This window comes from Bombus bifarius, unplaced genomic scaffold, assembly GCF_011952205.1.
Source record: "Bombus bifarius isolate JDL3187 unplaced genomic scaffold, Bbif_JDL3187 scf7180000009125, whole genome shotgun sequence".
Classification (NCBI taxonomy): Eukaryota; Metazoa; Arthropoda; class Insecta; order Hymenoptera; family Apidae; genus Bombus; species Bombus bifarius.
The window spans coordinates 7,409,860-7,426,174 of record NW_022884914.1 but is presented as its reverse complement, the minus strand read 5'-3'; the positions used below and the strand labels follow the sequence as shown (position 1 = coordinate 7,426,174).

The 16,315-nt window shown below is 38.9% G+C and overlaps 1 protein-coding gene across 7 annotated transcripts in view; it reads right to left on the bottom strand.

The window, feature by feature from the left end:
* Nucleotides 1-16,315, bottom strand: part of LOC117213690 (teneurin-a) — a 702,857-nt gene that overhangs the window by 72,564 nt on the left and 613,978 nt on the right. The gene's annotated exons all lie outside the window — the stretch shown is intronic.

The window sequence follows — 16,315 nt, the reverse complement described above, 5'->3', positions numbered from 1 at the left end:
GAGCGTATGTAAATTTTAACGATTAACCAAATAAGATTAAAAGTATCGAAGATTAGTTTCCATATACAGTACAGCTTCATAAACTTTATGCCAGGTTTTAACTTCGCAATGAAGGTCACGGAATTGGTTGCTTTAAAATGTTAACTCCACAACAATTAACAAATTCCATATTTATGCATGAAGTATGATAATAAAGTCTCTACTGGAGAAATATTCCAAAACTCTTAAACGTTACACGTACAGTTAACTAGTCATGATCACAACAATTGAACTGATTATAATCAACAAACATTCCAACCGTTTTATACAAAAGTATCTTCTTCATAAATAACGCTATTAACCGCTATGTATTACATGTAGCACGATTCTATGTCCTTAAAATCTCGAGCAAATTGAACAGAACTAAATTTACAATATTCTTCGAACTTATCAAACTGCAAGAGTCTCGGAAAACAGAACTCAAATTTAATCGAAATCGCTGCCATTAAAACAAACTAACGCATCCGAGAGACTACTACCATCCCTTAAATTACAACGCAACGGGTCGACAATTCCCTCGGTGGAAAAAACCTATTTTCTCAACTCGACACCCAACGGACAAGAATTCGAAACGAGGCCCGGGACAATGTCGAGTTACGTGTGCAACCTGTTCCTGGACTGATTCAACTTACCGAAAGTTAGCTTGCTTTTCCGCGCGGCCAGAGAGTTAGGGAAAAGGTGGTAGGTGGCGGAGGAGGAAGGTTTGTAAGAAAAAGTGGGGGAAACATTCGCAGAGTCGATGGCGCGCGATGAGGTGCAGCTTTCAAAAGAAACTTCTTTATTTGCAGACAAAATAAATATTTGACCGGGCCAGGCAGTAGCCTGGTGCGGGGACCCGAATGGATTCTTTCATTCTTAACGAGCACGACTCCCCTCCCTCTCGGTTCAGTACTCACCAGACAAGGCGTTGTTACGACCTCGCCTTTTTGCCAATTAGTTTGCTTTTCCGCCTCGATCGTGTACTTTCCAATCCTTGTTACGACAGGGATTTGTTGATTGATTGTGATTGATGTTTACAGAGTTGTGTATGTTTCCCAATGGTGTGGTCTTTAGAACGTTTTAATCTCTGACAATGGTAAGATGGTGACGATCAGATTTTGAATGATTTTTAGGATATCACTGAGGATAGTTTAACGCTGTGCTTGAGAATAGATTTGATCGAATAGATTACATTTGAATAGATTGAGAATTTATTTATAGATTACTTAGTCCGTGATGAATATTTTAAATGGATGCACTAACTGCAGAAACTTTTATAGTACTCCACAGTTTAATTCCATGCAAATGGGACAAACATTGTGTAGAACAGAATTAAATTGGTTGTGAATATTATTTTTTTATTACATTTTAGACAATCGCATGAAGGATAAAAGAACATGGAAAATATTTGGGATACTGCGATGCAACATTCCTTCTATATCATAGAAACTCAATAAATCCATATGATAAAAGTGCAATACCAACGAAATGGAATCAAAATTCATTCAGTTCCCTGTACATCCTCGAACCATCGATATACACGCATGGCAAGGTAATTTTTCGTAGTGTTATCGAGGCAACGACAGGCCAGGATAAGCTCGCGAGCCACAGGAAACCGTGGCTCTCGCTGTTCTTTCTAGGTCGCTTTTAAATTCGAATTTCCCAATGTACCCGTATCCCGGTCTGGCCTACTTCGCCCGCTGATGCCGTTCTGCATGTAACTGGATGGAATACTCGACGGAAATAGCGAAACAGGGAGACAGAGAGGAGCGAGGCAGATAAAGCGGGAAAACTGAATTGCTCCAGGACTTCAAAGCGTTCCAGTTGGAGAATAATGACATGTACACAATACGAAACCACGCTACACGATAATATTTCAGCGTTTACCCCTTCCATTTTGCCTTTGTAAATTATCAAGAAACATCGGTGTCGATCTTGATTTCGATATTTCTCGAATTAGAAAGAATTTTTTTAACTATGAACCGAACTAAAGAACTGAAAACTAGAGGATCTTCACGTTTGAAGAGTATTCAATTAAATATTCAATTTTGGGACAGTTTACATTTTACGTTAAGAAATGTTTTATAAAAAGTTTGCCAATTTATCTCGCTGAAGTATCTTTCAAAGTATCGGTTACTTTATTTCAATGAGTGGACCATTCCAATTATTTCGAATAGCTTATTATTGAAGATGAATACATTAAATCCAAATTTGCATATCATTTGAATTGAAACTATATGATAGCCTAGAGGGAAGATTAAACATAGGTGCCTCTATAAATTCAGAAGTATATAATCTTATTTTAGCGGTACATTAAAACATGGTACCGTAACGTGACATTTGAGAATAGCATTTATTTATACTATTAAAAAATCCTGTTCAAAATTCTCTGAAATATTCTACGGTATACGATATATAATATATACGGTATTGTCTCAAAGCTTATCAAAAGAACGATGCATTTCGCATATTATTCCATCTTCCAATAGTGAAGAAGTAAGTATATCTGTGTAACCTAAATTCTTCTCTAATCTAATGCAGATTCTGAAAAACTCATTTTACATCACATTTCGACTCTATGGAATCGACGTTTACGATCGCTATATAAAAAGCAATTCCAAAGCAGCATGAAAATATTATCTTAAAATGATAATATTTATCTGACAGCGCAGAAGCAAAAGCGTCTCCGGTATCAAGGGAAAGAAAACGGCGGAGAGGACTTTTATTTCAATCGTTAGAGTTTCCTGCAATCTCTCTGTTCGGCCAGGATGCCAGCGCTATTTTTCCAACTTGTTTTGGACTGTGTTCCAGGTATACGGTCGACGGTCGATGGCCGGCCTCCACGGCTGGGGAAACGTCGAACGGATTGACCCAGTTCGAGACCGCACCAGCTAATGCTCGCAGATAATGCGAGAGTTTTCTCATTTCTGCGACGTCGTCATCCCTTTTGGCTAGATAAGGCAAGAGGACCGCACCTTCGTAATTTCAGACGTCTTTAGCTCGGATACCGATGAGGGAAACTTTTTATTGCTAGTTATCATCGTTGTTGGTCTCGACATCCAATAGAAAGCACCCTCTCGGCGATCTGTTACCGAGAAAATGATAGGTCTTTGCACGTGGTACTTGTACCGAAGCTGCCTTTAGTCTCTGGTTAAGTTTAAGTTAGGAATTTCTTCGTATGAAGTTATCCGATAAGTAATGTACGGATGTGTATGCAATTGTATATTTTGTTGAGTGCAAAATTTATTGTATCCAGTAAATGTTACAACGAGCGCATTACTTTCGATATTTTATATATTTCTGCATTTTGTATATATTCTGTACAATCTTTAGATTTCCCATAAATGTATAAACGTACGAGTTAAGAAATATATTTCGCATATATCTTCTTTAATATTCGAAAATTTGTTGACAACTGTATGTGATACATCATAGAATTTGTATTTTCCTATTGAATGTGGTAGCGCGATTCCTGTTAAGTAATTGTTATTTACGTGACAACAGTTGTCGTCGCTATCGCTTGCTTTTACTGCGATCGCAACTCAGACGATTCTAATTTGCGCAATCACCGCTCAGAGGATAGGAATTTGCGCAATTACAACCACGATGAAACCACTAGAGGGCTTTCCGCTGGATCCCATTCTCGCAACTTCTTGCCTCGCCATTGTTTTCCGTATATATAGGGTGAGAATGAACCAGATTTGAAGAAACTTTGCAGTTCAATGGAAATCAGTCAAACAAAGAAATTTTTATCAATCGCTAATGTTTCAAATAAGAAATTTTATATCATCTATGTTTAAACTATGTCTTTCTCATATATAATAATTAAATTACGCTCTTTTAATCGTTTTTCCCCTTATGGATTTATTTTTGCAAAATCTCTCATTTCCCAGTTCTATCCAACCTAACCTAATTTAATGTCCATAATTTTAAACATTATGCAGATACGTATATGTTTTATGTTCAATCTATGAACATTTTCAATCGTACGACAAAATAGATTTCCATCGTATTTCCTTCCAATCTTTCGTCACAAGAACTGTTTAAAACGAAAAAGAAGGAATAATGCTTGTTCTTATTTCTCACTTTTTAAACGAATAGCGAAATATTCGATTTCTCATCCATGCTTCAAAGAACATAACCTACATTTCTAGTACGACCATTTACAAAAAAAAAAGAAAAAGGAGAAAAATATTATCAAGATTCTCATCAAAAACCGGTTTCATTAACCTTCTCCCCTTTTCACTACTACCATTCCTCCTTATAGTCTTCAGCATCAACCCTAACCTCAATATCAGTTCTGATTGCATCTTACGAGGTCACAATTCGCAGGACGTCAGCCATTTAGGTCGCGTGCATTCGGATAATCGCGACTATCGCGGCTATGGGTCGGATTATCGCGACTGCTCCGATCACAAGTTGCGAAAGCTCCAGCTGCTGGATTGCAATTCGCATGATTGTTACGAGCGCAGCTTGCAGGCTTGCAATTATCGTGACTGCAGTTCAGTCAGGATCGAAATTCACGCGATTGTGGCTATTCCCAAGGCAACTCGAAGAATCGCAACTATGTATGTATCGCTCGAACATATTTTTGGGATTGTTCATTTCGAAATTTGGCATATTGAATGCTACGATGCAAACAGATAGGATAAACATAATTAATAGTGTAAGCATTGGAATTTTAATTTGCGTGCAGGGCTTAAGTGTGATCTATTTTACATTTTATAATCTACTTAAAATTTCTAATTTTTAATTTTATTGTATAATTGATCTTTTTTATTTTTTATTACCTACCTCGAAATAATAATTAAAAGTTAGTTTATTACCGTAACAAAGAGAATGATATTGTCAATTTGCGAACGTTTAAAACAACATCTCTTTGAGAACCTTCTACCTTAATAACTTCAACAACTCAACCCTTTATGATTCAAAGTTTGACAGAGCGCAACTCGAACACAAAATACACACACGGTAGCCAATCCACTCAGACGACTGTAACCAATCAGATATGACACTCAGGAACATCGGTTGAAACCATAACACACCGGTAGGGAGTTGTTTTCAGAAACCCCTGGCCGAAGCTAACGTTAACAGCAAAACAAACACGGCAGCGAGTTTCTCTTGCAACAGTTTCAAACTCCCTCTCTAAACTTGCTAGACGCACGTTCCCCGCTTTCTCAACGAAAAACAAAAAAATACTCTGGTCCTAGTCTATCCACCGCAGAACCACTGACGCTGTATAAACGACGCGCCAATAACGTTAACATCGTCAACAATATAATAATCGCGAAGAAAACAACTTATATGCCGATATACTAGTTTCTACTAGTAAAATACTAGTAAAATCAAATTTTGCTATATCTACAATCCAGAACGTATATAACTACATTATCCCAATTATCCTGAGAGGAAAAAGTTTCCTGATCTATATTCGCATAACCTCTCATCATCCTTAGTGAGTATAGTACAGAAACCAACATACGATCACCTATTTCGATTACACGCAAGAATGTTCAGGAATATAACCGGGTCTTCTTCCCGGTCAGATTTCCAATTTCTCTGAAGTTGCCAAGTAGGCGGCGCTGGCAATCCGTCTGTTGGATTTTGGCGTCTGACTGTCGTCGAAGAACTTCCGTCCGTGTATCGTACCGACGCGCGCGCCTGCACACACACACACACACATACCTACCTGCATGCGTCAGCTTCTATGGGATCTAATCGACGAACTTGTAATTACTTCGTCGACTCGAGTGGCCAAGAGACAGAGGCGAAACTAGAAACCGGATGGAATTGACGAAACAGGAAACGCGGTTCAAGAGAAACAAACGGGGAAGAAACGTGTAAGTAGAAATGAAAAGGACGAAGAAGTGGAAGAAGGAGATCAGAGGAAGATCGTAGTTTTATTAGTTGATCGCGAACCGATGGAGATATCGACAGATGTAATGCCACTTCTCAGACTGTCGCAACTCGCCAGGCATCCGCCACTTTTCTTCATCTTCCGCTTCTCCTTCCGTTCCAGCGTCAGGTTATAGAGGGAGCTGCGAAAGGGATGGGATTCTTTTCGCGAGTGTGATTACCGAACACCCTGGAAATCCATTACTTTATATCAGTTTTTCTTAAAGAGCTCCCAGTGATGGCGCCTTCTTAGAAAGTTCCTCGGTCAAGTGCCTGGTCGTCTTCGGCTTTATTCATCCCACCGCCGTTATCTCTACAATCCCTCTAACCTTTCTTTTTCTTTCTTCTTATCGCAGCCTTCCTCCATGCACTTCGTTTTGTTCTACTTCCTTCAATTTATTTATTTAATTATTTACTTCTCTTCGCTTGCGTGCTCTTTTCTCTCCAAATGAACATTTTACTCTCTTTGTAGTGTCTCTGTTTTGACACGTATAACCAGTTCCGATGACGGACGCCTCTTCTACAATTGCAACGATATGACGTGCGACGAAGACTGTAATTTTCTGCCGAGCAGATAAAATCTAGTTTAACTTTCAATAACTTCAATCCTTATCTAGTTATTCACCATAGACTTCCCTAGTAATCATCGTATTAGATTGTAGCAGCTTAAAGTGGTGTCTAGAGTCGCTATACTCTGGCTATAGTGTCATTTAGAAGAAGGATGAAATTGCACATAATGTGTACATACACAAAAAGTGTTTCTCTATTTAAAGCCTCGATAGTCAAATTCCATCGTAATACGTCATCGAAGTCATCAAAACTTCACTCTTCTATCTTTTCCACTAAACGTACAGAAATTTGGAATTTTTCAATCTCATATTCACAATGAGGTATTCAAATTAATAATAAATTGAGGGTATAAGGAAAGCTAGCAGCGATTCGTTCATTTTTGCCACGTTCGCCGGGTGTTCGGTCAGGAGTCCTGAGGACTTTTAATCGTCTAGGCGAATTGTTGGCGTCACAATGAAATTTCGAGGATCGACGCGGACCGGAACCCTGGCCTCCGCGTGTACCGGACACCGGCGTGAAATAACGTTCGCTGAAAAGCCGCCGCCATGGCTTAGTACGGCGGATTCAAGGCGGTTTCTCAAAAGCCCTTTGATAGAATGCAAATAAAGACGAACTTTTTTGCTCGCGGTTAATATGGAATCTTAAATCTTCCTGATCCAGGAGAGAGGAAGAGGGACGAGGCTTTTGTGCGGGAAACCATGGTACAATCGAGTACAGGATGGCCCTTTTGGCAAGGATCTTGAAATTACTTTCTTTCCTATTTTACCCCTTCTTGGGGGCGTCGCGGAAAGTTTTGTTTTCAAAGAAAATCGTGGCTAAATTTAGGGCAAGGCAGGGTGGTTTCACGTGGAATATGCATTAATTATGGTTTACGTAAAAATCTCGTCAGTTTCATAGAAAATTAAAAAAAAAAAAAAAGAAACATCTGCGACTTGATCGTTTATTAATTGAAAAATTTCGAATCACAAATTTGTAGGAATAAGAATAAATGAACATCGAAATTGGTAATGAATGCAATCAATTAAAGTATATGAGTGTAACCAATTAATAATGATGATATAAATTGTATCGGTAAATTGTCCATGAAACTATCGTTAATAATATTTATTATTAATTTATTAATATTCTTGTTACTTCCATGCTAATTTATCAATCACTTTCGAACCCCCGTGACAGGAATCATATTAATTTAGCAAATTATAATTTTCAAGGTTGCTCCGTGTCCCATATTTTCAACAAATATACGTACAATTTCATATCATACACATATCATCTACAAGTAACTCATCTATTACATAAAATGTTTTCTCATCGCCACAAAGATAGTTCACAAAATAAAATTGCTTCAATCATCTATTTTCGCTCTAGAACTCATTCTCGAAACTTCACCAAAACTTTCCAACTAGTACATCCCAGTTCCCATTTAGTATTAAATCCCTAACGACACAGCCAGAGCTTCGAAACGCGAATGTTCCAAGATTTTCGTTTAAATTATGAATCGATCCTTCTCCTTTCTTCCACGCTGCTAGCAGCGCCTTCCTGCCGAACCTAACCTCCTCTACGCCCTACGCCATCGGCAGACTCGAGTTCAGTTTGAAGAATTCTCTGGTGGGATAAGAAGAAGGAAGTCGAAGGAACGAGGAAGAAGAGCCCCCCGTGCAAGAGAAAAGAAAAATGGGGCGAAGCTTATGCGAAGCCAATTAATTATCGAGCTCTTCTTTTCTTATGCTTCTTCGCGCTAGTACGCCCTCTACCTTCTCCGTTCTATAAGCGGCAGATATTATTCTCGCGAGCTGCACCAGTCACCTCTTCACCCTCTCTAGGTTGGTAAAATCGAGCGCCGAGCTGGGGATTTCACGTCTTTCCCCCTTTCAGACCTTATTTATACCAGACCAGAACGGTTCTGCCCCCGTGTTGAGTTTTGTATGCCGGAAGAATCCGACGACGCCCTCTAATGATGGTATTATGCTCGTTCCGTGAGCTCACGTGATTGCGCCGCCCTCTCTATTCTGTTTTATACTCTCTCTATCTTCCACGTTATGATAACCGATCATTTTAATTCATAGATATCGATATTTTCGGAAATCATTCGTACTTATCTTCCTCCGGCTTTTCTCCAGATCACACTTCTCCCATTGCTTATACAAATCTCCATGATCCAGTTATGAAATTGAAGTTTTCCATCAAATTATCTAGAAGTGACCTCCTCGTGTAACCGCCGATGTTTTTGCAAGGAAATGGAATGTTCTATGAAATCTATTCGAGTGAGTATTTGGCAAGTTCCTTCCTTTCGTGCGTTTTGCGAATCGCGAATGTATTACGTTACTACCGTACAACCTACACCCTTCTTCCTCTTCATTAAGTTCCTGTTTTTTCCGTCTCTATAGCATCCCTCTTGCGGGAAGTACACGTTTCCCAGAACGCGTTTTCTGTAGTTGGCCGGCCGGTGGAATCTTCTAGCTGTTAGAGAATTACACGGCACGGCGGCTCGCACGCGATTAATTTATTTCCAGCCACGGGCGAGAGTCACGCGCGGTGACTCGTCGTTACCGGAGAGAAAGCACTACCGTAACTGTCCCTCGAGAAATCTGGACGAAAGGACGCGGTTCCTTCCACCTTTGTTCCCGTTTATAATTTTATTTTCTTTTTTCTCGGTTTCTGTAGGGCGCTTTAGCGCTTGGTCAAATTGAATTGGTGGCGTTGAAGCTCAAATGAGAGATTTGACAGACTGAATTAAATTGGTTATAATTATAATTATATTTAGTTGCAATTAATTTTGTTACTTTTTTAGTATGTTACTTGATTGCGATTGTATAGAAAAGGATTCATTAAATAGTGTATCTAGCAAGTCTATTTAATGTCAAATATCTAATGTTCTGAACACGAAGAGTAATTCTCAAGTAGAAGTTACAGCTCACTAGAGAAAAATGGGAGATCATATCCCCATCGATCGGAGATATTAAGTATGGTAATGTCACCATAGAAAGATACACGAAGAAAAATGTATCAGTAAATTTTAACTCAGCATTAAGTCCGATGTTTAAAGTACTAACGTTCCCTCTGAACAAGTCACATCTCCTTCAGAATTGAAGCTATTCAGTGTTATAAATGTATGCTTTATTGTTATTATTGCAATCAAAAGCAATGTATGCGAGCACTCGTTTAAGCAAGATCAAGTATCAGTATGTACTATACCATAAAAATCAACATACATGGTTATAGCTTGTTAGAGGGCAATTCCCATTCCGCGAAACGGCGGACGAGTATCTGGTCGCCATCATAGCGACAACATTCGCGAACAACGAGCGCAGTTTTAAGTGCCATTCAGAAATTTCATCGTACGCAACATCGCGGTAGCAGTTTCTAACAAGTTCACGACTGTCCCCGTTAACATAATCGCGTTTCCACCGCAACGAATCCGTACTTCTCCTTAACGATCAAATTGGTCGTCTTACAGTTTCACGATACGGATCTATCTAAAAAATTATCATAAACGTTTTTATATTCGATCAAAATGATACCTACAATAAGAAAACCATTTGTATTTAAGTTTGCATAAATTGAAATAATAAAGACAAATTATCATAACAATGCAGAATGTCACTCTTGTAGAACTTTGTACTAAACCTAACCTCACTTTATCCTGCGTAGCAGTTCACCGTTTTCTGATATCATATGATCCCATATTATCTGATATCATGGACGTTATTTCTAATTCTTCTCCTCAATAATTTCATCAAATACTAAACTAACTCCTAACCTTACCTTATCGTACATAATAGTTTGTAATTCTCTTAGGGTTTACCATGCACTAATCATTGCAACGCTTTCTGACTTTCTGCTTCATTCCTTCAATTGTCTCATAGAATACGCGCGTTTTCGTCGTACACACCATCGCCGATATTTGAAAACTAACGCGGTTAAATTGCTCTTAATTTCCTGGCACGAAGCAACGGCACGCGGCGTCATAGTGAAATGAGAAAACGCGACGGCTCGTAACAATGGACGATGGCGCGCTAGTGGCAGCTGCGATTTCGGCCAATGAGTGTTTGGTTAAAGACCACGTGACTTTTGGTGACAGCGGAGCAATATGTATCCGCGCGACTAGCCAACCGTTAATATCGTCAAACGAACGTGACGATACACAAGAGGGTCGACGAAACGTGCGCTGTTCCTAACGTAAATATGACGCGAATGTCGCGCTATCGATTGCGAACACGCTTTATAATATCCAATCAACTGACCAACTGACAAATCCGCGGACCTACGCTGTATCACTAGACTTTCCTAATCAACGTCACGAATTCATCAATTTCTATTCACCAACGAATTTTGAACTGATCTTAAATGAACGAGCTTTAAAAAGAGCTATGCTTATTGCTATCTTTCAGAGAATATTGTTTCAATGGTAGACTCAGAATCTAGGGATTTTATTGAATCGAATGATCAATTTCTTTATGATCGGGGTTTTATTTTATATATATGGAAATTTATACCAAAAAGTGGATGTTTAAAAGATTTCATGGAGTCGAAATTATGGGGAACTTGGAAAGAATATTACTTAAGTGTAGAATGTTTAAAATGAGACGATTGTAGGACTTAATGATCTAGTAACTAAAATACTCTCCAATCTGTTTGCATTAATTTTTCCACTCCAGCTTCTAGCAATTTAAATCTAACACCGTTTTAAAAAACCTGATCTCGATCGCGATCTGTTCGGTGATATATTTACCGCGGTAATGTCGTTCAATCGGTTCAGTAGTTGCAGTCGAACGCGCATTCCGGATTAGAATAGCTCCAATTCGGGTTAAGTCGAACAGTTACGTTCGCGCGCTTAACGATGTACAAGCGCAATTGCCGGAGTTCGTGCCGCGTGAAATTAACCTCTGCTCGAAAACTGCAGAGATAAATGCACGCGCGTCGCGGAAAACGCCGACTTTTTGTTGCACCACGGGATACGTGTAGCCCAGAGACGCCACCATGCCGCGTTTTAATTACGTCACCGGTAGTGGCTCTGGAGACGCGGTAGCAACAACAACCGAGCCCACTGGCGTTTGTTAATTGGGATATAATTAAAATCCTGTTGGCCGTGTTCCCAACGATGTTCCGTATCGAAGAGAAGATAATATGAGATATTTCATTGGAATAATGGCGGCTAGCATTATGGCGAAGACAGCGAAATAGGTTTATACTTCACGCTTAGTGCGTATAGTTAGCGGCGTTATTAAGTAGGACGCCATCTATAAGACGCAGCATATTCAAGTTAAAGAGAATTTAAAATGTTTTTTGAATGAATTGTATGGGAGAGAAATATATATGCGAGAGAAAGAAATGATTTATTTAAATACTGACTGTATTTAAAGAAAAATTCTAGGCTCTAGAACGAACACAAAAATCGCTGGTAGCAAATGTATAAGAAGAGAGAAGAGTGGCAATGAGGCTAAGAATGAACGGGTTTGGTAAAAAAAAAGTGGTCGCATCTTTGAATAAATTAGAGCGGAACGCATGGTCGCTTTACATGACATGGTTAACGAACCTACTTCGCGGAAAAACAAGGGGTTGAAAGAATAATCTATCATACTTATGTGCAGGCTATACACGTCTGACCTACGACGATCGACCGTGGCGCCGCGATATATTTCTGTGCCCACCGTTACGAAAGAACAGTCGTGTCGCGAACACGTCGAGGCAACGTGCCGTAAATCGCTTTAATAAACAATGAATCCGTTGATTTGTCAACTAACAGTGATTTACGATGCAGCCGGTGTGTTTGCAGATATCGACAACCAACGATGACTATAGTCAACGGTAGAACGTGACTTCGCATAATTAAATGCATTTTTCGTAATGTAGTCAATGACGCGACAAATGATCGAATGTATAGCCGTAACGCTATCACTGGAGATGATTAAAACCGAACAGTAATTTAAATAAAATATTCTATTCCTTCAGGACCGAAGATAAAAATTTTACTGAATTAGTAGAAAGTAGCTTACAATTCATTTCTTCCTTAAACTATAAATATACCTAAGTATAAAAGAATAAGTATTTCAAATTAATTAAATTAAATTAAATTAATACTTGATCTTCTATTTAAAGTTTTACCGATGACCTTGATTTTATCGTTATATAGAACGGATTAACGAACCATGAGCCGCCATTAAACCTTTCGTTATTTCCTTTCGCATATGCCACGGAGACTGGGGAAGGGAAATTCGATGTCGTCTACCAGCGTCAGTGCAGATCCACATAAAAGATCACTCACATACCGTATATATACAACGAAAAAAGATGAGAAAAAAACTTTTCGAATGCATGCACATCGTTAAAAGTTAACAATCCAATGAGGAACGCAATTACACGGTTCTGTGACGTTTCCGCTTTGCATTTATTTTCGTCGCATATTTTCGATGTACAAATGTACAAACATCGAAACTCATATCTACGCTTTCGAAAATGAGAGTCAAGCACCGAACCAGTCAAAGTTATGCCGCATGCGAGTTGAAAACTGGTAATTGGTTAATGTGCATACAGTAACAATACGGCGCTTTGTTCGAGTGTATAAGACGGGAGATGTTGTTATCTGCCATGTTTGTTATCTCTATATTTGAAATTCATAAAAACCAAACTAAGAAATTTTCATTACCCTAAATAACAGAGATATGTAGACACATACGATAAAATGATTGACATCCGTAGACTACCAAACTTTAGAGAAGATATTACACACGAATTGTCCAAACTCGTAACGTATTCTCCACTGAATATGAGTTTCAAATTGCTTTCAAAACTTGATCGTAGGGAGTTACGAGGAGTTAATATCACGAATATCTTTCAAGATTTGTAAGATCTATAAGATATTATTCGTGAATTCACATTGGACGATCGCAACTTTAATAAATCGATATTCTGTTCCCAAACGAAAACTACTAAAACTTGATTTTTTTCCTTTATATTTATCGCCTCTTCACCCTTCCATATTCATACCACATAACAAACGATGCAATAAAACCATCCACATAATAAATAACCTCTCGATCCTAACACTTCTACCGGACGGAGAAATAACCAAGTTACCAGTGACCACAATGCACAGATAAACACAATAATACATCACGGACGCGAGAGTGCAGCCGCAACATCGCTCACAAATTTTTTATCCATGCCACAAGATGAACATCGAATCTCAAAATTTCACACGAATCTCCAAATCAGGCGATCGATCGACGATCCTGAAATTTACGATCGATGGACATCGTTAACACGTTCGCGAGGTTAGTTCTAGCCAGTTGACCGCAGCGCCGCCTTTTCATTTCGAATCCTAGTTACCAACGTTTATCCGGTGCAGTATCTATTTATACCGTCGCGCGAGTCTACTCTCTACTTTTATCTCTTAGTTCATGTTTCCTATCTCTGTCTGATCACCGCGTGCTTTCGGGCGAGAGTTACATTCCGAGAAATTTTCGTGTGGTGTCTACTGTCATTGGGAAACGTCTCATCGGCGAAAGGCCTGCATTAATCATGACGGTCGAATCCGCGAGACTCGAAGCTAGCAGTCGAGCGTGGCGACGAGCGACTCCCAGTCGTTTGTCACTGCACGCGCTGGCGGACCTCCTACGATTCTCCTCTGAACGGATCCTTGATGGAAACGCGACCACGCGAAGCAGTTCGTATAGCTTTCGCTCGAGGCTGACGCGCGCGCGCGCACGTCTACGTTACTGTCGCCTACGTCTCGATGAACGCGGTTTTATGGGAAACGATGCTTTTGATACGGAACAATAGATCCATTTTGTTCGAGGGAAACCGTGAAATAATACTGCCTGAGAACTTTTTCTGTGAGGTATACTTTCTTTGTTTATTTGCCTTTGTAATATGTGGGCTGAATTTTGCTGTGGCAATAGTATAAAATAAAGGAATTGGTCATTTTGACGGACATAGGCAGATTTATGTCCTAAGCTATGTGTAGAATATCTCGACATTAGCACTAGAACTACCACACCAGGGAAAATGACTGGTTCTACAATTTTATAAATGTACCGATCCTCGTTCAGGGATCATGGTCTCGGGTGGATTAATAATACCAAAAATGTACTACATAATATGTAATTCTTCCTGTAAGAAAGTAGTAAATCAATAAATATAAAAATATTCTATTATTATGCATCTTTTAAAAGACCAGTCATTTTGACTGGTTTTGATAGAAATAGCTTTGTCTTAACTGTCGATAGTTCTAGTGTTAAGAAGATTGGTGTGTTGGATGGTATCGAATGTCGCTTGTGAAGGGGACAAATGATAGGCATGTCTGAAGTGACAATTAGAGCATTTCGATGGCTTCTTATCATGACAACGTAAAACGATACATCTACAATACACAAACTTTTTTATATATACGACATGTACCGGCAACGGTAGTACAATCGGCAACAGGGTGAAAAAGTGAATCGAAAGTATAAAATAAAAATTTTCCATGCGACACTTCGTTTCTGGGAAAATCGAGTTTGAAAATTTGCTAAATAATTACAAACAAGACTTAAGTAAACGACCAGCGGGAGGCTATTATACGTGCGAAGGTAAATAAAGAACGTAAGATAACATTTTCCCGCTTCAAGCTTTGTTTTCAAGAAAATCGTGCTTGAACGTGATTAGTTAAGAACTGTTGTAGTAGATGCGCGTAATAAAATTTCAAATTTACTTTCTCGAAAACAAAGCATCTTCTGAACAAATTGTATTCTATATTTTTTGCTAATTTTCTCATGTAGAATCATCTCTTGTCGATTGTTTATTCTTCTTCAATTCGCATTAGTCAATTTCAAGTATACTTGACAAATTTTCAAACTCGATTTTCTCAGAAACGAGGCAAAATTTTACTCCACATTTTCAATTTGCTCTTTTACATAGACTCATTCTATTATCGATTGTACCACAGTTACCAGGGCACCCTATATATGTATATTAATCATCCACTGTCGAAATAGATATATATTTTGGTGCTGGAAAATATTTATAGGACAAAGCACTTTAGCAGAAACATAATAATACGTTTAAAAAAGAAGAGAGGAAACGGTGAAACAAAGGGGAATTTAAAAATTCCATTTATCGGTTATCTAAATGCCTTGGTGGATATAATTGAAAGCAAGGCAAGTGCGTTGTGTTAGAAATAAAGAGAAAAAGAGGAGAAAAAGACAAGCGCAACTGTATACGCTGGTCTTGTATCGTATTTCGCCTAGGAAAAAAGTCATATTACGGGAGAAAAGTCTTTTCACTAAAGCATTGAACCTTTTTCGCTACCAATTTTCTCTATCTTCGCTCAGGGGAGGACGATATGAGCTCGTCCTAGTTTCTAGAATTACCGTGTATAAGCCGGTGCTGGTGAAGATGTTTGATCCCCGAAAGTTCATGGAAAAGCGCGGAGAGGAAAAGGAACGGTAGAACAAAAACGAACGAGACGTGTATTTAATGGACTCGTCGGAGAGGTTAGGTAATCCGCGTGGGGACGTTCGGCGTTAGAAAGCCAATCTATTTGAACAAGTCGTTAATTAGCTATAGTATAGATGTGTGCACGTAGAGAAGATGTGATGGAACGCTGCTGCAGGATAGTAAATGGGGGAAACTCAACAACGTGAAATTTTGTTGGAAACCTATCTTTCGACGAGTATACACTTTTCTTCAGCGAAGGTTATTTTACATTGGGCGTGTACGTTTTCTATGACCCTTTCGCGAAGAAACTTCTTCGAAATGTACGCATACGTCCTTTCTAAATAGGCAATAACACTCTTTGGATATATGCACTCTATACTTCGTAAGTAGAGATCACTTTTACAGATTATACACG